Source organism: Ictalurus punctatus, chromosome 13, assembly GCF_001660625.3.
Source record: "Ictalurus punctatus breed USDA103 chromosome 13, Coco_2.0, whole genome shotgun sequence".
NCBI lineage: Eukaryota > Metazoa > Chordata > Actinopteri > Siluriformes > Ictaluridae > Ictalurus > Ictalurus punctatus.
Genome location: NC_030428.2, coordinates 2,445,882 through 2,471,069, shown reverse-complemented (window position 1 = coordinate 2,471,069; position 25,188 = coordinate 2,445,882). Strand labels below are relative to the sequence as shown.

General features: G+C 42.8%; 8 non-coding genes across 8 annotated transcripts; all 8 read right to left on the bottom strand.

The window, feature by feature from the left end:
• Nucleotides 1-1,163: 1,163 nt before the first annotated feature.
• trnas-uga (transfer RNA serine (anticodon UGA)) lies at nt 1,164-1,245 on the bottom strand. Its single transcript has one exon. It is a non-coding gene; the product is annotated as a tRNA-Ser (tRNA).
• Nucleotides 1,246-3,774: 2,529 nt separating this feature from the next.
• Nucleotides 3,775-3,856, bottom strand: trnas-uga (transfer RNA serine (anticodon UGA)). The gene has a single exon. It is a non-coding gene; the product is annotated as a tRNA-Ser (tRNA).
• Nucleotides 3,857-6,384: 2,528 nt separating this feature from the next.
• Nucleotides 6,385-6,466, bottom strand: trnas-uga (transfer RNA serine (anticodon UGA)). The gene has a single exon. It is a non-coding gene; the product is annotated as a tRNA-Ser (tRNA).
• A 5,545-nt stretch (nt 6,467-12,011) lies between these two features.
• Nucleotides 12,012-12,089, bottom strand: trnal-cag (transfer RNA leucine (anticodon CAG)). Its single transcript has one exon. It is a non-coding gene; the product is annotated as a tRNA-Leu (tRNA).
• Nucleotides 12,090-12,654: 565 nt separating this feature from the next.
• Nucleotides 12,655-12,736, bottom strand: trnas-uga (transfer RNA serine (anticodon UGA)). Its single transcript has one exon. It is a non-coding gene; the product is annotated as a tRNA-Ser (tRNA).
• Nucleotides 12,737-13,112: 376 nt separating this feature from the next.
• Nucleotides 13,113-13,195, bottom strand: trnal-aag (transfer RNA leucine (anticodon AAG)). Its single transcript has one exon. It is a non-coding gene; the product is annotated as a tRNA-Leu (tRNA).
• Nucleotides 13,196-16,009: 2,814 nt separating this feature from the next.
• On the bottom strand, nt 16,010-16,091 carry trnas-uga (transfer RNA serine (anticodon UGA)). The gene has a single exon. It is a non-coding gene; the product is annotated as a tRNA-Ser (tRNA).
• A 2,757-nt stretch (nt 16,092-18,848) lies between these two features.
• trnas-uga (transfer RNA serine (anticodon UGA)) lies at nt 18,849-18,930 on the bottom strand. Its single transcript has one exon. It is a non-coding gene; the product is annotated as a tRNA-Ser (tRNA).
• Between the last annotated feature and the right edge of the window lie 6,258 nt (nt 18,931-25,188).

The window sequence follows — 25,188 nt, the reverse complement described above, 5'->3', positions numbered from 1 at the left end:
CTGAATGTTTAAAGGAACAACACCAGACTCTTGGGTCCCTCAGAATGGAAAGCATTCATTCATTCATTCAATTGGTATATTCCCAGTACAACAGCAGGTATGCAACAACTGTAAACTTTTAATAGCATTTAAGGTACATGGTGTTTCAGGGAAGAATCCAGACAGGTTTGTCCTCACTCTTGCTACCCCAGCACTGGAATCACAAACCAAATCTGAGACGTAGTTGGCAGGATTCGGACCTGCGCGGGGAAACCCAAATGGATTTCAAGTCCATCGCCTTAACCACTCGGCCACAACTACGTAAAAAGCCTTGCTTCAGCATGGACCACTGTCTGATCGTATTTGATCCATGCACTTTGTTTCAGAATGTATAGGCTTCCGTCAGGGACCCTGCTCAGGCATTTCGGCAACACAACGAGGCAGTGTAGTCGGTTCCCTCGGCAACCATCCATGGACAGTGCCATAGAATCAAGACAGTGTTGTAGTTTAAGCCTAGAATGGGCTTCAGTGAACAACTCTTAAGCATAGTGAGGCAAACAGAAGCTTCAACCTATTTGTAAGCGTTCTAAACTTGATTTACAATATATTCATAAGCGCTTCTCGTTGGGGCGGTCTCCTCTGTGCATTTGCCTTTACCGTCTTCTGTGACTTGTGCAATGTGTCTCTGGATGTTAGCCCAGTTGTATCACATATACTTCGGTTTTAATGTCGTTTTCTGCAAGCTTTGGTACCTTTCAGTGACAGCAATAATAGGAAATGTTGAAACCGTAATATTGTTTCACTTCATAAAGATTTAGTTAAACTGTTCCCAGTGTATTTGGTGTAATTTATTCTGTGTACAGTTTTTTTCTTTTTTTATTTCTTTATTCACATGAACTGCTTAACGATCGTCAGCGATTTTGTCCCTTTGGATTTGGATGTGGGTTGGATGCGAACCATCATCTGGGCAGCTCCTGAATGTTTAAAGGAACAACACCAGACTCTTGGGTCCCTCAGAATGAAAAGCATTCATTCAATTGGTAAATTCCCAGTACAACAGCAGGTATGCAACAACTGTAAACTTTTAATAGCATTTAAGGTACATGGTGTTTCAGGGAAGAATCCAGACAGGTTTGTCCTCACTCTTGCTACCCCAGCACTGGAATCACAAACCAAATCTCAGACGTAGTTGGCAGGATTCGGACCTGCGCGGGGAAACCCCAATGGATTTCAAGTCCATCGCCTTAACCACTCGGCCACAACTACGTAAAAAGCCTTGCTTCAGCATGGACCACTGTCTGATCGTATTTGATCCATGCACTTTGTTTCAGAATGTATAGGCTTCCGTTAGGGACCCTGCTCAGGTATTTCGGCAACACAACGAGGCAGTGTAGTTGGTTCCCTCGGCAACCGGCCACGGAGCGTGCCATAGAATCAAGACAGTGTTATAGTTTAGGACTAGAATGGGCTTCAGTGAACAACTCTTAAGCATAGTGTGGCAAACAGAAGCTTAAACCTGTTTGTAAGCGTTCTAAACTATACATTTCAAGTGACTTACTTCAAAATGAATTCCATGCAAAGAGGAACTACGTTACAAACAGTCTTTCAGACCCTCGACCGAGGGTGCAGCAACTGGGCTGATTGTCAGAAGTGGGATTTGAGTCCACGCCTCCAGACTGCTACCTGAACGCAGCACCTTGGACTGCTCTGCCATCCTGATCTGGAGAAGAAGCTCAAGTTTGAACCCCAGAATGGGCTACAAGGAGGAGTTCAAACTTGAACCCTAAACTATGCAGGGACATTTCAAGGGATTTCTTGAAAGAGGAACAGCCAAACAACCCCTCAACAGAGTGCAGCAAAGGCTCTAAATGTCAGGAGCGGGATTTAAACCCACGCCTCCAGGGGAGACCGCTCGGCCATCCTGACACGTTGAAGCTGCGCGTCGTGGACCGTGCACGATGCACATTATGTTGAGTCGTGTGCTAGTCGTATAAACACTTGTCTGACTGGTCGAATATCTACGGGCAGTGATTTAAAGGGAACCCATGCAGTATTTTGACCCAAATGTTTCCAGGAGAGGACAACACTTTTTAAGGTGACATACCTGGATTTTTAACGGCTCCATAGCTTGTCATACAAGCTTGGGTAACAGCCACAGCAAACCAGACACTGAGATGAACAACGCCCGAGTCTGGCATCTCACAATTCAATAGTGGGCAAGCGGTAATATCTGACTGAAGACTTTGTACAATAGCAGGTATGCAATGATTGTTTACTCTTATTGATAATTCTTACGGTTGATAGGGAAGAGGTCACTCAGCATTATTGTTACAACTGATACCCTAACAATGGCTCTGACCTGTCTGAATCATTTGGTAAGTGCTACTTGTTGGGGTAGTTGCTTGTTGCTTACAAGTTGGGGCAACTTTCAGTGAATTTGGACACCACGGATGTGTGAAACTATAATCACATTCATCGTTGTTGAGATTCTAACTTGAGTCTTTCTCTTCATAAATATTTCTTAAAATTCTTGCACAGATATTTAGTGAAACATACGCTGAAATCTCTTAGAGCAATACCTTTGAATACATCAGTGAAAGCATCATTTGGCTGTGTACCTACTCTCAATCTAGAGTGATAACTGCCTGTCAATGTGTGAATCACCTGGTTCATTCACATGGAGTGATCTGCCATCATCACTTCTATTGTCACATTGGATTCTGTGGGTTGGACTGTGAATCATCTCAAGTTATGATCAGACTCTGAGCATTCAAAGGAACAACACTTGACTCAGGCCCCTCAGAATGAAATGGTGGTCAACTGGTAAATTCTCAGTGGACAACTTCTAGGATAGCGGGAATGTAGTGATTATATTTGTTGTGGTGAATGCGGCAGGAGAAGATGCAAAGAAGCAGACCACCCATCTGTCTTATTGTCACGGTCGTTATTCTATCAATGGCTCTGACCTTCCTGAATGGTAAGTGCTATTTGTTGGGGTGCTTTTGGGTGATTGAAGCAACTAAAGATACTTCCTTTTTTTTTCATTTTATTATTTATTTATTTATTGATTGATTGATATTTTTTTGTTTATTCATTTATTTATTTATTCGTTTATTTTTTCAATTGATTAAACGTTAAACAGTTCGGACAACATCCAATACTTTCAAAAGAAAGCACAATTAGACTTCTTCAAATAGGAGCACTTGATTTACAATATATTCATAAGCGCTTCTCGTTGGGGCGGTCTCCTCTGTGCATTTGCCTTTACCGTCTTCTGTGACTGGTGCAATGTGTCTCTGGATGTTACCCCAGTTGTATCACATATACTTCGGTTTTAATGTCATTTTCTGCAAGCTTTGGTACCTTTCAGTGACAGCAATAATAGGAAATGTTGAAACCGTAATATTGTTTCACTTCATAAAGATTTAGTTAAACTGTTCCCAGTGTATTTGGTGTAATTTATTCTGTGTACAGTTTTTTTCTTTCTTTATTTCTTTATTCACATGAACTGCTTAACGATCGTCAGCGATTTTGTCCCTTTGGATTTGGATGTGGGTTGGATGCGAACCATCATCTGGGCAGCTCCTGAATGTTTAAAGGAACAACACCAGACTCTTGGGTCCCTCAGAATGAAAAGCATTCATTCAATTGGTAAATTCCCAGTACAACAGCAGGTATGCAACAACTGTAAACTTTTAATAGCATTTAAGGTACATGGTGTTTCAGGGAAGAATCCAGACAGGTTTGTCCTCACTCTTGCTACCCCAGCACTGGAATCACAAACCAAATCTCAGACGTAGTTGGCAGGATTCGGACCTGCGCGGGGAAACCCCAATGGATTTCAAGTCCATCGCCTTAACCACTCGGCCACAACTACGTAAAAAGCCTTGCTTCAGCATGGACCACTGTCTGATCGTATTTGATCCATGCACTTTGTTTCAGAATGTATAGGCTTCCGTTAGGGACCCTGCTCAGGTATTTCGGCAACACAACGAGGCAGTGTAGTTGGTTCCCTCGGCAACCAGCCACGGAGCGTGCCATAGAATCAAGACAGTGTTATAGTTTAGGACTAGAATGGGCTTCAGTGAACAACTCTTAAGCATAGTGTGGCAAACAGAAGCTTAAACCTGTTTGTAAGCGTTCTAAACTATACATTTCAAGTGACTTACTTCAAAATGAATTCCATGCAAAGAGGAACTACATTACAAACAGTCTTTCAGACCCTCGACCGAGGGTGCAGCAACTGGGCTGATTGTCAGAAGTGGGATTTGAGTCCACGCCTCCAGACTGCTACCTGAACGCAGCACCTTGGACTGCTCTGCCATCCTGATCTGGAGAAGAAGCTCAAGTTTGAACCCCAGAATGGGCTACAAGGAGGAGTTCAAACTTGAACCCTAAACTATGCAGGGACATTTCAAGGGATTTCTTGAAAGAGGAACAGCCAAACAACCCCTCAACAGAGTGCAGCAAAGGCTCTAAATGTCAGGAGCGGGATTTAAACCCACGCCTCCAGGGGAGACCGCTCGGCCATCCTGACACGTTGAAGCTGCGCGTCGTGGACCGTGCACGATGCACATTATGTTGAGTCGTGTGCTAGTCGTATAAACACTTGTCTGACTGGTCGAATATCTACGGGCAGTGATTTAAAGGGAACCCATGCAGTATTTTGACCCAAATGTTTCCAGGAGAGGACAACACTTTTTAAGGTGACATACCTGGATTTTTAACGGCTCCATAGCTTGTCATACAAGCTTGGGTAACAGCCACAGCAAACCAGACACTGAGATGAACAACGCCCGAGTCTGGCATCTCACAATTCAATAGTGGGCAAGCGGTAATATCTGACTGAAGACTTTGTACAATAGCAGGTATGCAATGATTGTTTACTCTTATTGATAATTCTTACGGTTGATAGGGAAGAGGTCACTCAGCATTATTGTTACAACTGATACCCTAACAATGGCTCTGACCTGTCTGAATCATTTGGTAAGTGCTACTTGTTGGGGTAGTTGCTTGTTGCTTACAAGTTGGGGCAACTTTCAGTGAATTTGGACACCACGGATGTGTGAAACTATAATCACATTCATCGTTGTTGAGATTCTAACTTGAGTCTTTCTCTTCATAAATATTTCTTAAAATTCTTGCACAGATATTTAGTGAAACATACGCTGAAATCTCTTAGAGCAATACCTTTGAATACATCAGTGAAAGCATCATTTGGCTGTGTACCTACTCTCAATCTAGAGTGATAACTGCCTGTCAATGTGTGAATCACCTGGTTCATTCACATGGAGTGATCTGCCATCATCACTTCTATTGTCACATTGGATTCTGTGGGTTGGACTGTGAATCATCTCAAGTTATGATCAGACTCTGAGCATTCAAAGGAACAACACTTGACTCAGGCCCCTCAGAATGAAATGGTGGTCAACTGGTAAATTCTCAGTGGACAACTTCTAGGATAGCGGGAATGTAGTGATTATATTTGTTGTGGTGAATGCGGCAGGAGAAGATGCAAAGAAGCAGACCACCCATCTGTCTTATTGTCACGGTCGTTATTCTATCAATGGCTCTGACCTTCCTGAATGGTAAGTGCTATTTGTTGGGGTGCTTTTGGGTGATTGAAGCAACTAAAGATACTTCCTTTTTTTTCATTTTATTATTTATTTATTTATTGATTGATTGATATTTTTTTGTTTATTCATTTATTTATTTATTCGTTTATTTTTTCAATTGATTAAACGTTAAACAGTTCGGACAACATCCAATACTTTCAAAAGAAAGCACAATTAGACTTCTTCAAATAGGAGCACTTGATTTACAATATATTCATAAGCGCTTCTCGTTGGGGCGGTCTCCTCTGTGCATTTGCCTTTACCGTCTTCTGTGACTGGTGCAATGTGTCTCTGGATGTTACCCCAGTTGTATCACATATACTTCGGTTTTAATGTCATTTTCTGCAAGCTTTGGTACCTTTCAGTGACAGCAATAATAGGAAATGTTGAAACCGTAATATTGTTTCACTTCATAAAGATTTAGTTAAACTGTTCCCAGTGTATTTGGTGTAATTTATTCTGTGTACAGTTTTTTTCTTTCTTTATTTCTTTATTCACATGAACTGCTTAACGATCGTCAGCGATTTTGTCCCTTTGGATTTGGATGTGGGTTGGATGCGAACCATCATCTGGGCAGCTCCTGAATGTTTAAAGGAACAACACCAGACTCTTGGGTCCCTCAGAATGAAAAGCATTCATTCAATTGGTAAATTCCCAGTACAACAGCAGGTATGCAACAACTGTAAACTTTTAATAGCATTTAAGGTACATGGTGTTTCAGGGAAGAATCCAGACAGGTTTGTCCTCACTCTTGCTACCCCAGCACTGGAATCACAAACCAAACCTCAGACGTAGTTGGCAGGATTCGGACCTGCGCGGGGAAACCCCAATGGATTTCAAGTCCATCGCCTTAACCACTCGGCCACAACTACGTAAAAAGCCTTGCTTCAGCATGGACCACTGTCTGATCGTATTTGATCCATGCACTTTGTTTCAGAATGTATAGGCTTCCGTTAGGGACCCTGCTCAGGTATTTCGGCAACACAACGAGGCAGTGTAGTTGGTTCCCTCGGCAACCAGCCACGGAGCGTGCCATAGAATCAAGACAGTGTTATAGTTTAGGACTAGAATGGGCTTCAGTGAACAACTCTTAAGCATAGTGTGGCAAACAGAAGCTTAAACCTGTTTGTAAGCGTTCTAAACTATACATTTCAAGTGACTTACTTCAAAATGAATTCCATGCAAAGAGGAACTACGTTACAAACAGTCTTTCAGACCCTCGACCGAGGGTGCAGCAACTGGGCTGATTGTCAGAAGTGGGATTTGAGTCCACGCCTCCAGACTGCTACCTGAACGCAGCACCTTGGACTGCTCTGCCATCCTGATCTGGAGAAGAAGCTCAAGTTTGAACCCCAGAATGGGCTACAAGGAGGAGTTCAAACTTGAACCCTAAACTATGCAGGGACATTTCAAGGGATTTCTTGAAAGAGGAACAGCCAAACAACCCCTCAACAGAGTGCAGCAAAGGCTCTAAATGTCAGGAACGGGATTTAAACCCACGCCTCCAGGGGAGACCGCTCGGCCATCCTGACACGTTGAAGCTGCGCGTCGTGGACCGTGCACGATGCACATTATGTTGAGTCGTGTGCTAGTCATATAAACACTTGTCTGACTGGTCGAATATCTACGGGCAGTGATTTAAAGGGAACCCATGCAGTATTTTGACCCAAATGTTTCCAGGAGAGGACAACACTTTTTAAGGTGACATACCTGGATTTTTAACAGCTCCATAGCTTGTCATACAAGCTTGGGTAACAGCCACAGCAAACCAGACACTGAGATGAACAACGCCCGAGTCTGGCATCTCACAATTCAATAGTGGGCAAGCGGTAATATCTGACTGAAGACTTTGTACAATAGCAGGTATGCAATGATTGGATTTCAAGTCCATTGCCTTAACCACTCGGCCACAACTACGTAAAAAGCCTTGCTTCAGCATGGACCACTGTCTGATCGTATTTGATCCATGCACTTTGTTTCAGAATGTATAGGCTTCCGTCAGGGACCCTGCTCAGGCATTTCGGCAACACAACGAGGCAGTGTAGTCGGTTCCCTCGGCAATCATCCATGGACAGTGCCATAGAATCAAGACAGTGTTGTAGTTTAAGCCTTGAATGGGCTTCAGTGAACAACTCTTAAGCATAGTGAGGCAAACAGAAGCTTCAACCTATTTGTAAGCGTTCTAAACTTGATTTACAATATATTCATAAGCGCTTCTCGTTGGGGCGGTCTCCTCTGTGCATTTGCCTTTACCGTCTTCTGTGACTTGTGCAATGTGTCTCTGGATGTTAGCCCAGTTGTATCACATATACTTCGGTTTTAATGTCGTTTTCTGCAAGCTTTGGTACCTTTCAGTGACAGCAATAATAGGAAATGTTGAAACCGTAATATTGTTTCACTTCATAAAGATTTAGTTAAACTGTTCCCAGTGTATTTGGTGTAATTTATTCTGTGTACAGTTTTTTTCTTTCTTTATTTCTTTATTCACATGAACTGCTTAACGATCGTCAGCGATTTTGTCCCTTTGGATTTGGATGTGGGTTGGATGCGAACCATCATCTGGGCAGCTCCTGAATGTTTAAAGGAACAACACCAGACTCTTGGGTCCCTCAGAATGAAAAGCATCCATTGGTTCAATTGGCAAATTCCCAGTACAACAGCAGGTATGCAACAACTGTAAACTTTTAATAGCATTTAAGGTACATGGTGTTTCAGTGAAGAATACAGTCAGGCTTGTTGTCACTCTGTCTACCCCAGCACTGGAATCACAAACCAAATCTCAGACGTAGTTGGCAGGATTCGGAACTGCGCGGGGAAACCCCAATGGATTTCAAGTCCATCGCCTTAACCACTCGGCCACAACTACGTAAAAAGCCTTGCTTCAGCAAGGACCACTGTCTGATCGTATTTGATCCATGCACTTTGTTTCAGAATGTATAGGCTTCCGTTAGGGACCCTGCTCAGGTATTTCGGCAACACAACGAGGCAGTGTAGTTGGTTCCCTCGGCAACCGGCCACGGAGCGTGCCATAGAATCAAGACAGTGTTATAGTTTAGGACTAGAATGGGCTTCAGTGAACAACTCTTAAGCATAGTGTGGCAAACAGAAGCTTAAACCTGTTTGTAAGCGTTCTAAACTATACATTTCAAGTGACTTACTTCAAAATGAATTCCATGCAAAGAGGAACTACGTTACAAACAGTCTTTCAGACCCTCGACCGAGGGTGCAGCAACTGGGCTGATTGTCAGAAGTGGGATTTGAGTCCACGCCTCCAGACTGCTACCTGAACGCAGCACCTTGGACTGCTCTGCCATCCTGATCTGGAGAAGAAGCTCAAGTTTGAACCCCAGAATGGGCTACAAGGAGGAGTTCAAACTTGAACCCTAAACTATGCAGGGACATTTCAAGGGATTTCTTGAAAGAGGAACAGCCAAACAACCCCTCAACAGAGTGCAGCAAAGGCTCTAAATGTCAGGAACGGGATTTAAACCCACGCCTCCAGGGGAGACCGCTCGGCCATCCTGACACGTTGAAGCTGCGCGTCGTGGACCGTGCACGATGCACATTATGTTGAGTCGTGTGCTAGTCATATAAACACTTGTCTGACTGGTCGAATATCTACGGGCAGTGATTTAAAGGGAACCCATGCAGTATTTTGACCCAAATGTTTCCAGGAGAGGACAACACTTTTTAAGGTGACATACCTGGATTTTTAACAGCTCCATAGCTTGTCATACAAGCTTGGGTAACAGCCACAGCAAACCAGACACTGAGATGAACAACGCCCGAGTCTGGCATCTCACAATTCAATAGTGGGCAAGCGGTAATATCTGACTGAAGACTTTGTACAATAGCAGGTATGCAATGATTGGATTTCAAGTCCATTGCCTTAACCACTCGGCCACAACTACGTAAAAAGCCTTGCTTCAGCATGGACCACTGTCTGATCGTATTTGATCCATGCACTTTGTTTCAGAATGTATAGGCTTCCGTCAGGGACCCTGCTCAGGCATTTCGGCAACACAACGAGGCAGTGTAGTCGGTTCCCTCGGCAATCATCCATGGACAGTGCCATAGAATCAAGACAGTGTTGTAGTTTAAGCCTTGAATGGGCTTCAGTGAACAACTCTTAAGCATAGTGAGGCAAACAGAAGCTTCAACCTATTTGTAAGCGTTCTAAACTTGATTTACAATATATTCATAAGCGCTTCTCGTTGGGGCGGTCTCCTCTGTGCATTTGCCTTTACCGTCTTCTGTGACTTGTGCAATGTGTCTCTGGATGTTAGCCCAGTTGTATCACATATACTTCGGTTTTAATGTCGTTTTCTGCAAGCTTTGGTACCTTTCAGTGACAGCAATAATAGGAAATGTTGAAACCGTAATATTGTTTCACTTCATAAAGATTTAGTTAAACTGTTCCCAGTGTATTTGGTGTAATTTATTCTGTGTACAGTTTTTTTCTTTCTTTATTTCTTTATTCACATGAACTGCTTAACGATCGTCAGCGATTTTGTCCCTTTGGATTTGGATGTGGGTTGGATGCGAACCATCATCTGGGCAGCTCCTGAATGTTTAAAGGAACAACACCAGACTCTTGGGTCCCTCAGAATGAAAAGCATCCATTGGTTCAATTGGCAAATTCCCAGTACAACAGCAGGTATGCAACAACTGTAAACTTTTAATAGCATTTAAGGTACATGGTGTTTCAGTGAAGAATACAGTCAGGCTTGTTGTCACTCTGTCTACCCCAGCACTGGAATCACAAACCAAATCTCAGACGTAGTTGGCAGGATTCGGAACTGCGCGGGGAAACCCCAATGGATTTCAAGTCCATCGCCTTAACCACTCGGCCACAACTACGTAAAAAGCCTTGCTTCAGCAAGGACCACTGTCTGATCGTATTTGATCCATGCACTTTGTTTCAGAATGTATAGGCTTCCGTTAGGGACCCTGCTCAGGTATTTCGGCAACACAACGAGGCAGTGTAGTTGGTTCCCTCGGCAACCGGCCACGGAGCGTGCCATAGAATCAAGACAGTGTTATAGTTTAGGACTAGAATGGGCTTCAGTGAACAACTCTTAAGCATAGTGAGGCAAACAGAAGCTTCAACCTATTTGTAAGCGTTCTAAACTTGATTTACAATATATTCATAAGCGCTTCTTGTTGGGGCGGTCTCCTCTGTGCATTTGCCTTTACCGTCTTCTGTGACTTGTGCAATGTGTCTCTGGATGTTAGCCCAGTTGTATCACATATACTTCGGTTTTAATGTCGTTTTCTGCAAGCTTTGGTACCTTTCAGTGACAGCAATAATAGGAAATGTTGAAACCGTAATATTGTTTCACTTCATAAAGATTTAGTTAAACTGTTCCCAGTGTATTTGGTGTAATTTATTCTGTGTACAGTTTTTTTCTTTCTTTATTTCTTTATTCACATGAACTGCTTAACGATCGTCAGCGATTTTGTCCCTTTGGATTTGGATGTGGGTTGGATGCGAACCATCATCTGGGCAGCTCCTGAATGTTTAAAGGAACAACACCAGACTCTTGGGTCCCTCAGAATGAAAAGCATCCATTGGTTCAATTGGCAAATTCCCAGTACAACAGCAGGTATGCAACAACTGTAAACTTTTAATAGCATTTAAGGTACATGGTGTTTCAGTGAAGAATACAGTCAGGCTTGTTGTCACTCTGTCTACCCCAGCACTGGAATCACAAACCAAATCTCAGACGTAGTTGGCAGGATTCGGAACTGCGCGGGGAAACCCCAATGGATTTCAAGTCCATCGCCTTAACCACTCGGCCACAACTACGTAAAAAGCCTTGCTTCAGCAAGGACCACTGTCTGATCGTATTTGATCCATGCACTTTGTTTCAGAATGTATAGGCTTCCGTTAGGGACCCTGCTCAGGTATTTCGGCAACACAACGAGGCAGTGTAGTTGGTTCCCTCGGCAACCGGCCACGGAGCGTGCCATAGAATCAAGACAGTGTTATAGTTTAGGACTAGAATGGGCTTCAGTGAACAACTCTTAAGCATAGTGTGGCAAACAGAAGCTTAAACCTGTTTGTAAGCGTTCTAAACTAAACATTTCAAGTGACTTACTTCAAAATGAATTCCATGCAAAGAGGAACTACGTTACAAACAGTCTTTCAGACACTCGACCGAGGGTGCAGCAACTGGTCAGGTTGTCAGAAGTGGGATTTGAACCCACTCCTCCAGAGGAGACTGCGACCTTAACGCAGCACCTTGGACTGCTCTGCTCTGGAGAAGAAGCTCAAGTTTGAACCTCAGAATGGGCTACAAGGAGGAGTTCAAACTTGAACCCAGGCACCCTAAACTATGCAGGGACATTTCAAGGGATTTCTTGAAAGAGGAACAGCCAAATAACCCCTCAACAGAGTGCAGCAAAGGCTCTAAATGTCAGGAGTGGGATTTGAACCCACGCCTCCAGGCCTCGACCTGAACGCAGCGCCTTAGACCGCTCGGCCATCCTGACACTTTGAAGCTGCGCGTCGTGGACCGTGCACGATGCACATTATGTTGACCATATGAGTCGTATATACACTTGTCTAACTGGTCGAATATCTACGGGCAGTGATTTAAAGGGAACCCATGCAGTATTTTGACCCAAATGTTTCCAGGAGAGGACAACACTTTTTAAGGTGACATAGCTGGATTTTTAACGGCTTGTCATACAAGCTTGGGTAACAGCCACAGCAAACCAGACACTGAAATGAACAACGCCCGAGTCTGGCATCTCACAATTCAATAGTGGGCAAGCGGTAATATCTGACTGAAGACTTTGTACAATAGCAGGTATGCAATGATTGTTTGATCTGGGCAGCTCCTGAATGTTTAAAGGAACAACACCAGACTCTTGGGTCCCTCAGAATGAAAAGCATCCATTGGTTCAATTGGTAAATTCTCAGTACAACATCAGGTATGCAACAACTGTAAACTTTTAATAGCATTTAAGGTACATGGTGTTTCAGGGAAGAATCCAGACAGCTTTGTCCTCACTCTTGCTACCCCAGCACTGGAATCACAAACCAAATCTCAGACGTAGTTGGCAGGATTCGGACCTGCGCGGGGAAACCCCAATGGATTTCAAGTCCATCGCCTTAACCATTCGGCCACAACTACGTAAAAAGCCTTGCTTCAGCATGGACCACTGTCTGATCGTATTTGATCCATGCACTTTGTTTCAGAATGTATAGGCTTCCGTTAGGGACCCTGCTCAGGTATTTCGGCAACACAACGAGGCAGTGTAGTTGGTTCCCTCGGCAACCAGCCACGGAGCATGCCATAGAATCAAGACAGTGTTATAGTTTAGGACTAGAATGGGCTTCAGTGAACAACTCTTAAGCATAGTGTGGCAAACAGAAGCTTAAACCTGTTTGTAAGCGTTCTAAACTATACATTTCAAGTGACTTACTTCAAAATGAATTCCATGCAAAGAGGAACTACGTTACAAACAGTCTTTCAGACCCTCGACCGAGGGTGCAGCAACTGGTCAGGTTGTCAGAAGTGGGATTTGAACCCACGCCTCCAGAGGAGACTGCGACCTTAACGCAGCGCCTTAGACCGCTCGGCCATCCTGACACACTGACGCTGTGCGTCGTGGACCATGCACGATGCACATTATGTTGACCATATGAGTCGTATATACACTTGTCTAACTGGTCGAATATCTACGGCAGTGATTTAAAGGGAACCCATGCAGTATTTTGACCCAAATGTTTCCAGGAGAGGACAACACTTTTTAAGGTGACATACCTGGATTTTTAACGGCTCCATAGCTTGTCATACAAGCTTGGGTAACAGCCACAGCAATCCAGACACTGAGATGAACAACGCCCGAGTCTGGCATCTCACAATTCAATAGTGGGCAAGCGGTAATATCTGACTGAAGACTTTGTACAATAGCAGGTATGCAATGATTGTTTACTCTTATTGATAATTCTTACGGTTGATAGGGAAGAGGTCACTCAGCATTATTGTTACAACTGATACCCTAACAATGGCTCTGACCTGTCTGAATCATTTGGTAAGTGCTACTTGTTGGGGTAGTTGCTTGTTGCTTACAAGTTGGGGCAACTTTCAGTGAATTTGGACACCACGGATGTGTGAAACTATAATCACATTCATCGTTGTTGAGATTCTAACTTGAGTCTTTCTCTTCATAAATATTTCTTAAAATTCTTGCACAGATATTTAGTGAAACATACGCTGAAATCTCTTAGAGCAATACCTTTGAATACATCAGTGAAAGCATCATTTGGCTGTGTACCTACTCTCAATCTAGAGTGATAACTGCCTGTCAATGTGTGAATCACCTGGTTCATTCACATGGAGTGATCTGCCATCATCACTTCTATTGTCACATTGGATTCTGTGGGTTGGACTGTGAATCATCTCAAGTTATGATCAGACTCTGAGCATTCAAAGGAACAACACTTGACTCAGGCCCCTCAGAATGAAATGGTGGTCAACTGGTAAATTCTCAGTGGACAACTTCTAGGATAGCGGGAATGTAGTGATTATATTTGTTGTGGTGAATGCGGCAGGAGAAGATGCAAAGAAGCAGACCACCCATCTGTCTTATTGTCACGGTCGTTATTCTATCAATGGCTCTGACCTTCCTGAATGGTAAGTGCTATTTGTTGGGGTGCTTTTGGGTGATTGAAGCAACTAAAGATACTTCCTTTTTTTTTCATTTTATTATTTATTTATTGATTGATTGATTGATATTTTTTTGTTTATTCATTTATTTATTTATTCGTTTATTTTTTCAATTGATTAAACGTTAAACAGTTCGGACAACATCCAATACTTTCAAAAGAAAGCACAATTAGACTTCTTCAAATAGGAGCACTTGATTTACAATATATTCATAAGCGCTTCTCGTTGGGGCGGTCTCCTCTGTGCATTTGCCTTTACCGTCTTCTGTGACTGGTGCAATGTGTCTCTGGATGTTACCCCAGTTGTATCACATATACTTCGGTTTTAATGTCATTTTCTGCAAGCTTTGGTACCTTTCAGTGACAGCAATAATAGGAAATGTTGAAACCGTAATATTGTTTCACTTCATAAAGATTTAGTTAAACTGTTCCCAGTGTATTTGGTGTAATTTATTCTGTGTACAGTTTTTTTCTTTCTTTATTTCTTTATTCACATGAACTGCTTAACGATCGTCAGCGATTTTGTCCCTTTGGATTTGGATGTGGGTTGGATGCGAACCATCATCTGGGCAGCTCCTGAATGTTTAAAGGAACAACACCAGACTCTTGGGTCCCTCAGAATGAAAAGCATTCATTCATTTGGTAATTTCCCAGTACAACAGCAGGTATGCAACAACTGTAAACTTTTAATAGGATTTAAGGTACATGGTGTTTCAGGGAAGAATCCAGACAGGTTTGTCCTCACTCTTGCTACCCCAGCACTGGAATCACAAACCAAATCTGAGACGTAGTTGGCAGGATTCGGACCTGCGCGGGGAAACCCAAATGGATTTCAAGTCCATCGCCTTAACCACTCGGCCACAACTACGTAAAAAGCCTTGCTTCAGCATGGACCACTGTCTGATCGTATTTGATCCATGCACTTTGTTTCAGAATGTATAGGCTTCCGTCAGGGACCCTGCTCAGGCATTTCGGCAACACAACGAGGCAGTGTAGTCGGTTCCCTCGGCAATCATCCATGGACAGTGCCATAGAATCAAGACAGTGTTGTAGTTTAAGCCTTGAATGGGCTTCAGTGAACAACTCTTAAGCATAGTGAGGCAAACAGAAGCTTCAACCTATTTGTAAGCGTTCTAAACTTGATTTACAATATATTCATAAGCGCTTCTCGTTGGGGCGGTCTCCTCTGTGCATTTGCCTTTACCGTCTTCTGTGACTTGTGCAATGTGTCTCTGGATGTTAGCCCAGTTGTATCACATATACTTCGGTTTTAATGTCGTTTTCTGCAAGCTTTGGTACCTTTCAGTGACAGCAATAATAGGAAATGTTGAAACCGTAATATTGTTTCACTTCATAAAGATTTAGTTAAACTGTTCCCAGTGTATTTGGTGTAATTTATTCTGTGTACAGTTTTTTTCTTTCTTTATTTCTTTATTCACATGAACTGCTTAACGATCGTCAGCGCTTTTGTCCCTTTGGATTTGGATGTGGGTTGGATGCGAACCATCATCTGGGCAGCTCCTGAATGTTTAAAGGAACAACACCAGACTCTTGGGTCCCTCAGAATGAAAAGCATCCATTGGTTCAATTGGTAAATTCTCAGTACAACAGCAGGTATGCAACAACTGTAAACTTTTAATAGCATTTAAGGTACATGGTGTTTCACGGAAGAATCCAGACAGGTTTGTCCTCACTCTTGCTACCCCAGCACTGGAATCACAAACCAAATCTCATACGTAGTTGGCAGGATTCGGACCTGCGCGGGGAAACCCCAATGGATTTCAAGTCCATCGCCTTAACCACTCGGCCACAACTACGTAAAAAGCCTTGCTTCAGCATGGACCACTGTCTGATCGTATTTGATCCATGCACTTTGTTTCAGAATGTATAGGCTTCCGTCAGGGACCCTGCTCAGGCATTTCGGCAACACAACGAGGCAGTGTAGTCGGTTCCCTCGGCAACCATCCATGGACAGTGCCATAGAATCAAGACAGTGTTGTAGTTTAAGCCTAGAATGGGCTTCAGTGAACAACTCTTAAGCATAGTGAGGCAAACAGAAGCTTCAACCTATTTGTAAGCGTTCTAAACTTGATTTACAATATATTCATAAGCGCTTCTCGTTGGGGCGGTCTCCTCTGTGCATTTGCCTTTACCGTCTTCTGTGACTTGTGCAATGTGTCTCTGGATGTTAGCCCAGTTGTATCACATATACTTCGGTTTTAATGTCGTTTTCTGCAAGCTTTGGTACCTTTCAGTGAGAGCAATAATAGGAAATGTTGAAACCGTAATATTGTTTCACTTCATAAAGATTTAGTTAAACTGTTCCCAGTGTATTTGGTGTAATTTATTCTGTGTACAGTTTTTTTCTTTCTTTATTTCTTTATTCACATGAACTGCTTAACGATCGTCAGCGATTTTGTCCCTTTGGATTTGGATGTGGGTTGGTTGCGAACCATCATCTGGGCAGCTCCTGAATGTTTAAAGGAACAACACCAGACTCTTGGGTCCCTCAGAATGGAAAGCATTCATTCATTCATTCAATTGGTATATTCCCAGTACAACAGCAGGTATGCAACAACTGTAAACTTTTAATAGCATTTAAGGTACATGGTGTTTCAGGGAAGAATCCAGACAGGTTTGTCCTCACTCTTGCTACCCCAGCACTGGAATCACAAACCAAATCTGAGACGTAGTTGGCAGGATTTGGACCTGCGCGGGGAAACCCAAATGGATTTCAAGTCCATCGCCTTAACCACTCGGCCACAACTACGTAAAAAGCCTTGCTTCAGCATGGACCACTGTCTGATCGTATTTGATCCATGCACTTTGTTTCAGAATGTATAGGCTTCCGTCAGGGACCCTGCTCAGGCATTTCGGCAACACAACGAGGCAGTGTAGTCGGTTCCCTCGGCAACCATCCATGGACAGTGCCATAGAATCAAGACAGTGTTGTAGTTTAAGCCTAGAATGGGCTTCAGTGAACAACTCTTAAGCATAGTGAGGCAAACAGAAGCTTCAACCTATTTGTAAGCGTTCTAAACTTGATTTACAATATATTCATAAGCGCTTCTCGTTGGCGCGGTCTCCTCTGTGCATTTGCCTTTACCGTCTTCTGTGACTTGTGCAATGTGTCTCTGGATGTTAGCCCAGTTGTATCACATATACTTCGGTTTTAATGTCGTTTTCTGCAAGCTTTGGTACCTTTCAGTGACAGCAATAATAGGAAATGTTGAAACCGTAATATTGTTTCACTTCATAAAGATTTAGTTAAACTGTTCCCAGTGTATTTGGTGTAATTTATTCTGTGTACAGTTTTTTTCTTTATTCACATGAACTGCTTAACGATCGTCAGCGATTTTGTCCCTTTGGATTTGGATGTGGGTTGGTTGCGAACCATCATCTGGGCAGCTCCTGAATGTTTAAAGGAACAACACCAGACTCTTGGGTCCCTCAGAATGGAAAGCATTCATTCATTCATTCAATTGGTATATTCCCAGTACAACAGCAGGTATGCAACAACTGTAAACTTTTAATAGCATTTAAGGTACATGGTGTTTCAGGGAAGAATCCAGACAGGTTTGTCCTCACTCTTGCTACCCCAGCACTGGAATCACAAACCAAATCTGAGACGTAGTTGGCAGGATTCGGACCTGCGCGGGGAAACCCAAATGGATTTCAAGTCCATCGCCTTAACCACTCGGCCACAACTACGTAAAAAGCCTTGCTTCAGCATGGACCACTGTCTGATCGTATTTGATCCATGCACTTTGTTTCAGAATGTATAGGCTTCCGTCAGGGACCCTGCTCAGGCATTTCGGCAACACAACGAGGCAGTGTAGTCGGTTCCCTCGGCAACCATCCATGGACAGTGCCATAGAATCAAGACAGTGTTGTAGTTTAAGCCTAGAATGGGCTTCAGTGAACAACTCTTAAGCATAGTGAGGCAAACAGAAGCTTCAACCTATTTGTAAGCGTTCTAAACTTGATTTACAATATATTCATAAGCGCTTCTCGTTGGGGCGGTCTCCTCTGTGCATTTGCCTTTACCGTCTTCTGTGACTTGTGCAATGTGTCTCTGGATGTTAGCCCAGTTGTATCACATATACTTCGGTTTTAATGTCGTTTTCTGCAAGCTTTGGTACCTTTCAGTGACAGCAATAATAGGAAATGTTGAAACCGTAATATTGTTTCACTTCATAAAGATTTAGTTAAACTGTTCCCAGTGTATTTGGTGTAATTTATTCTGTGTACAGTTTTTTTCTTTTTTTATTTCTTTATTCACATGAACTGCTTAACGATCGTCAGCGCTTTTGTCCCTTTGGATTTGGATGTGGGTTGGATGCGAACCATCATCTGGGCAGCTCCTGAATGTTTAAAGGAACAACACCAGACTCTTGGGTCCCTCAGAATGAAAAGCATTCATTCAATTGGTAAATTCCCAGTACAACAGCAGGTATGCAACAACTGTAAACTTTTAATAGCATTTAAGGTACATGGTGTTTCAGGGAAGAATCCAGACAGGTTTGTCCTCACTCTTGCTACCCCAGCACTGGAATCACAAACCAAATCTCAGACGTAGTTGGCAGGATTCGGACCTGCGCGGGGAAACCCCAATGGATTTCAAGTCCATCGCCTTAACCACTCGGCCACAACTACGTAAAAAGCCTTGCTTCAGCATGGACCACTGTCTGATCGTATTTGATCCATGCACTTTGTTTCAGAATGTATAGGCTTCCGTTAGGGACCCTGCTCAGGTATTTCGGCAACACAACGAGGCAGTGTAGTTGGTTCCCTCGGCAACCAGCCACGGAGCGTGCCATAGAATCAAGACAGTGTTATAGTTTAGGACTAGAATGGGCTTCAGTGAACAACTCTTAAGCATAGTGTGGCAAACAGAAGCTTAAACCTGTTTGTAAGCGTTCTAAACTATACATTTCAAGTGACTTACTTCAAAATGAATTCCATGCAAAGAGGAACTACGTTACAAACAGTCTTTCAGACCCTCGACCGAGGGTGCAGCAACTGGGCTGATTGTCAGAAGTGGGATTTGAGTCCACGCCTCCAGACTGCTACCTGAACGCAGCACCTTGGACTGCTCTGCCATCCTGATCTGGAGAAGAAGCTCAAGTTTGAACCCCAGAATGGGCTACAAGGAGGAGTTCAAACTTGAACCCTAAACTATGCAGGGACATTTCAAGGGATTTCTTGAAAGAGGAACAGCCAAACAACCCCTCAACAGAGTGCAGCAAAGGCTCTAAATGTCAGGAGCGGGATTTAAACCCACGCCTCCAGGGGAGACCGCTCGGCCATCCTGACACGTTGAAGCTGCGCGTCGTGGACCGTGCACGATGCACATTATGTTGAGTCGTGTGCTAGTCGTATAAACACTTGTCTGACTGGTCGAATATCTACGGGCAGTGATTTAAAGGGAACCCATGCAGTATTTTGACCCAAATGTTTCCAGGAGAGGACAACACTTTTTAAGGTGACATACCTGGATTTTTAACGGCTCCATAGCTTGTCATACAAGCTTGGGTAACAGCCACAGCAAACCAGACACTGAGATGAACAACGCCCGAGTCTGGCATCTCACAATTCAATAGTGGGCAAGCGGTAATATCTGACTGAAGACTTTGTACAATAGCAGGTATGCAATGATTGTTTACTCTTATTGATAATTCTTACGGTTGATAGGGAAGAGGTCACTCAGCATTATTGTTACAACTGATACCCTAACAATGGCTCTGACCTGTCTGAATCATTTGGTAAGTGCTACTTGTTGGGGTAGTTGCTTGTTGCTTACAAGTTGGGGCAACTTTCAGTGAATTTGGACACCACGGATGTGTGAAACTATAATCACATTCATCGTTGTTGAGATTCTAACTTGAGTCTTTCTCTTCATAAATATTTCTTAAAATTCTTGCACAGATATTTAGTGAAACATACGCTGAAATCTCTTAGAGCAATACCTTTGAATACATCAGTGAAAGCATCATTTGGCTGTGTACCTACTCTCAATCTAGAGTGATAACTGCCTGTCAATGTGTGAATCACCTGGTTCATTCACATGGAGTGATCTGCCATCATCACTTCTATTGTCACATTGGATTCTGTGGGTTGGACTGTGAATCATCTCAAGTTATGATCAGACTCTGAGCATTCAAAGGAACAACACTTGACTCAGGCCCCTCAGAATGAAATGGTGGTCAACTGGTAAATTCTCAGTGGACAACTTCTAGGATAGCGGGAATGTAGTGATTATATTTGTTGTGGTGAATGCGGCAGGAGAAGATGCAAAGAAGCAGACCACCCATCTGTCTTATTGTCACGGTCGTTATTCTATCAATGGCTCTGACCTTCCTGAATGGTAAGTGCTATTTGTTGGGGTGCTTTTGGGTGATTGAAGCAACTAAAGATACTTCCTTTTTTTTCATTTTATTATTTATTTATTTATTGATTGATTGATATTTTTTTGTTTATTCATTTATTTATTTATTCGTTTATTTTTTCAATTGATTAAACGTTAAACAGTTCGGACAACATCCAATACTTTCAAAAGAAAGCACAATTAGACTTCTTCAAATAGGAGCACTTGATTTACAATATATTCATAAGCGCTTCTCGTTGGGGCGGTCTCCTCTGTGCATTTGCCTTTACCGTCTTCTGTGACTGGTGCAATGTGTCTCTGGATGTTACCCCAGTTGTATCACATATACTTCGGTTTTAATGTCATTTTCTGCAAGCTTTGGTACCTTTCAGTGACAGCAATAATAGGAAATGTTGAAACCGTAATATTGTTTCACTTCATAAAGATTTAGTTAAACTGTTCCCAGTGTATTTGGTGTAATTTATTCTGTGTACAGTTTTTTTCTTTCTTTATTTCTTTATTCACATGAACTGCTTAACGATCGTCAGCGATTTTGTCCCTTTGGATTTGGATGTGGGTTGGATGCGAACCATCATCTGGGCAGCTCCTGAATGTTTAAAGGAACAACACCAGACTCTTGGGTCCCTCAGAATGAAAAGCATTCATTCAATTGGTAAATTCCCAGTACAACAGCAGGTATGCAACAACTGTAAACTTTTAATAGCATTTAAGGTACATGGTGTTTCAGGGAAGAATCCAGACAGGTTTGTCCTCACTCTTGCTACCCCAGCACTGGAATCACAAACCAAATCTCAGACATAGTTGGCAGGATTCGGACCTGCGCGGGGAAACCCTAATGAATTTCAAGTCCATCGCCTTAACCACTCGGCCACAACTACGTAAAAAGCCTTGCTTCAGCATGGACCACTGTCTGATCGTATTTGATCCATGCACTTTGTTTCAGAATGTATAGGCTTCCGTTAGGGACCCTGCTCAGGTATTTCGGCAACACAACGAGGCAGTGTAGTTGGTTCCCTCGGCAACCAGCCACGGAGCGTGCCATAGAATCAAGACAGTGTTATAGTTTAGGACTAGAATGGGCTTCAGTGAACAACTCTTAAGCATAGTGTGGCAAACAGAAGCTTAAACCTGTTTGTAAGCGTTCTAAACTATACATTTCAAGTGACTTACTTCAAAATGAATTCCATGCAAAGAGAAACTACATTACAAACAGTCTTTCAGACCCTCGACCGAGGGTGCAGCAACTGGGCTGATTGTCAGAAGTGGGATTTGAGTCCACGCCTCCAGACTGCTACCTGAACGCAGCACCTTGGACTGCTCTGCCATCCTGATCTGGAGAAGAAGCTCAAGTTTGAACCCCAGAATGGGCTACAAGGAGGAGTTCAAACTTGAACCCTAAACTATGCAGGGACATTTCAAGGGATTTCTTGAAAGAGGAACAGCCAAACAACCCCTCAACAGAGTGCAGCAAAGGCTCTAAATGTCAGGAGCGGGATTTAAACCCACGCCTCCAGGGGAGACCGCTCGGCCATCCTGACACGTTGAAGCTGCGCGTCGTGGACCGTGCACGATGCACATTATGTTGAGTCGTGTGCTAGTCGTATAAACACTTGTCTGACTGGTCGAATATCTACGGGCAGTGATTTAAAGGGAACCCATGCAGTATTTTGACCCAAATGTTTCCAGGAGAGGACAACACTTTTTAAGGTGACATACCTGGATTTTTAACGGCTCCATAGCTTGTCATACAAGCTTGGGTAACAGCCACAGCAAACCAGACACTGAGATGAACAACGCCCGAGTCTGGCATCTCACAATTCAATAGTGGGCAAGCGGTAATATCTGACTGAAGACTTTGTACAATAGCAGGTATGCAATGATTGTTTACTCTTATTGATAATTCTTACGGTTGATAGGGAAGAGGTCACTCAGCATTATTGTTACAACTGATACCCTAACAATGGCTCTGACCTGTCTGAATCATTTGGTAAGTGCTACTTGTTGGGGTAGTTGCTTGTTGCTTACAAGTTGGGGCAACTTTCAGTGAATTTGGACACCACGGATGTGTGAAACTATAATCACATTCATCGTTGTTGAGATTCTAACTTGAGTCTTTCTCTTCATAAATATTTCTTAAAATTCTTGCACAGATATTTAGTGAAACATACGCTGAAATCTCTTAGAGCAATACCTTTGAATACATCAGTGAAAGCATCATTTGGCTGTGTACCTACTCTCAATCTAGAGTGATAACTGCCTGTCAATGTGTGAATCACCTGGTTCATTCACATGGAGTGATCTGCCATCATCACTTCTATTGTCACATTGGATTCTGTGGGTTGGACTGTGAATCATCTCAAGTTATGATCAGACTCTGAGCATTCAAAGGAACAACACTTGACTCAGGCCCCTCAGAATGAAATGGTGGTCAACTGGTAAATTCTCAGTGGACAACTTCTAGGATAGCGGGAATGTAGTGATTATATTTGTTGTGGTGAATGCGGCAGGAGAAGATGCAAAGAAGCAGACCACCCATCTGTCTTATTGTCACGGTCGTTATTCTATCAATGGCTCTGACCTTCCTGAATGGTAAGTGCTATTTGTTGGGGTGCTTTTGGGTGATTGAAGCAACTAAAGATACTTCCTTTTTTTTCATTTTATTATTTATTTATTTATTGATTGATTGATATTTTTTTGTTTATTCATTTATTTATTTATTCGTTTATTTTTTCAATTGATTAAACGTTAAACAGTTCGGACAACATCCAATACTTTCAAAAGAAAGCACAATTAGACTTCTTCAAATAGGAGCACTTGATTTACAATATATTCATAAGCGCTTCTCGTTGGGGCGGTCTCCTCTGTGCATTTGCCTTTACCGTCTTCTGTGACTGGTGCAATGTGTCTCTGGATGTTACCCCAGTTGTATCACATATAATTCGGTTTTAATGTCGTTTTCTGCAAGCTTTGGTACCTTTCAGTGACAGCAATAATAGGAAATGTTGAAACCGTAATATTGTTTCACTTCATAAAGATTTAGTTAAACTGTTCCCAGTGTATTTGGTGTAATTTATTCTGTGTACAGTTTTTTTCTTTCTTTATTTCTTTATTCACATGAACTGCTTAACGATCGTCAGCGCTTTTGTCCCTTTGGATTTGGATGTGGGTTGGATGCGAACCATCATCTGGGCAGCTCCTGAATGTTTAAAGGAACAACACCAGATTCTTGGGTCCCTCAGAATGAAAAGCATCCATTCAATTGGCAAATTCCCAGTACAACAGCAGGTATGCAACAACTGTAAACTTTTAATAGCATTTAAGGTACATGTTGTTTCAGTGAAGAATACAGTCAGGCTTGTTGTCACTCTGTCTACCCCAGCACTGGAATCACAAACCAAATCGCAGACGTAGTTGGCAGGATTCGAACCTGCGCGGAAAAACCCCAATGGATTTCAAGTCCATCGCCTTAACCACTCGGCCACAAATGTAAAAAGGCCGTGCTTCAGCATGGACCGCTGTCTGATCGTATTTGATCCATGCACTTTGTTTCAGAATGTATAGGCTTCCGTCAGGGACCCTGCTCAGGCATTTCCGGCAACACAACGAGGCAGTGTAGTCGGTTCCCTCGGCAACCATCCATGGACAGTGCCATAGAATCAAGACAGTGTTGTAGTTTAAGCCTAGAATGGGCTTCAGTGAACAACTCTTAAGCATAGTGAGGCAAACAGAAGCTTCAACCTATTTGTAAGCGTTCTAAACTTGATTTACAATATATTCATAAGCGCTTCTCGTTGGGGCGGTCTCCTCTGTGCATTTGCCTTTACCGTCTTCTGTGACTTGTGCAATGTGTCTCTGGATGTTAGCCCAGTTGTATCACATATACTTCGGTTTTAATGTCGTTTTCTGCAAGCTTTGGTACCTTTCAGTGACAGCAATAATAGGAAATGTTGAAACCGTAATATTGTTTCACTTCATAAAGATTTAGTTAAACTGTTCCCAGTGTATTTGGTGTAATTTATTCTGTGTACAGTTTTTTTCTTTCTTTATTTCTTTATTCACATGAACTGCTTAACGATCGTCAGCGATTTTGTCCCTTTGGATTTGGATGTGGGTTGGATGCGAACCATCATCTGGGCAGCTCCTGAATGTTTAAAGGAACAACACCAGACTCTTGGGTCCCTCAGAATGAAAAGCATTCATTCAGTAAATTCCCAGTACAACAGCAGGTATGCAACAACTGTAAACTTTTAATAGCATTTAAGGTACATGGTGTTTCAGGGAAGAATCCAGACAGGTTTGTCCTCACTCTTGCTACCCCAGCACTGGAATCACAAACCAAATCTCAGACTTAGTTGGCAGGATTCGGACCTGCGCGGGGAAACCCCAATGGATTTCAAGTCCATCGCCTTAACCACTCAGCCACAACTACGTAAAAAGCCTTGCTTCAGCATGGACCACTGTCTGATCGTATTTGATCCATGCACTTTGTTTCAGAATGTATAGGCTTCCGTTAGGGACCCTGCTCA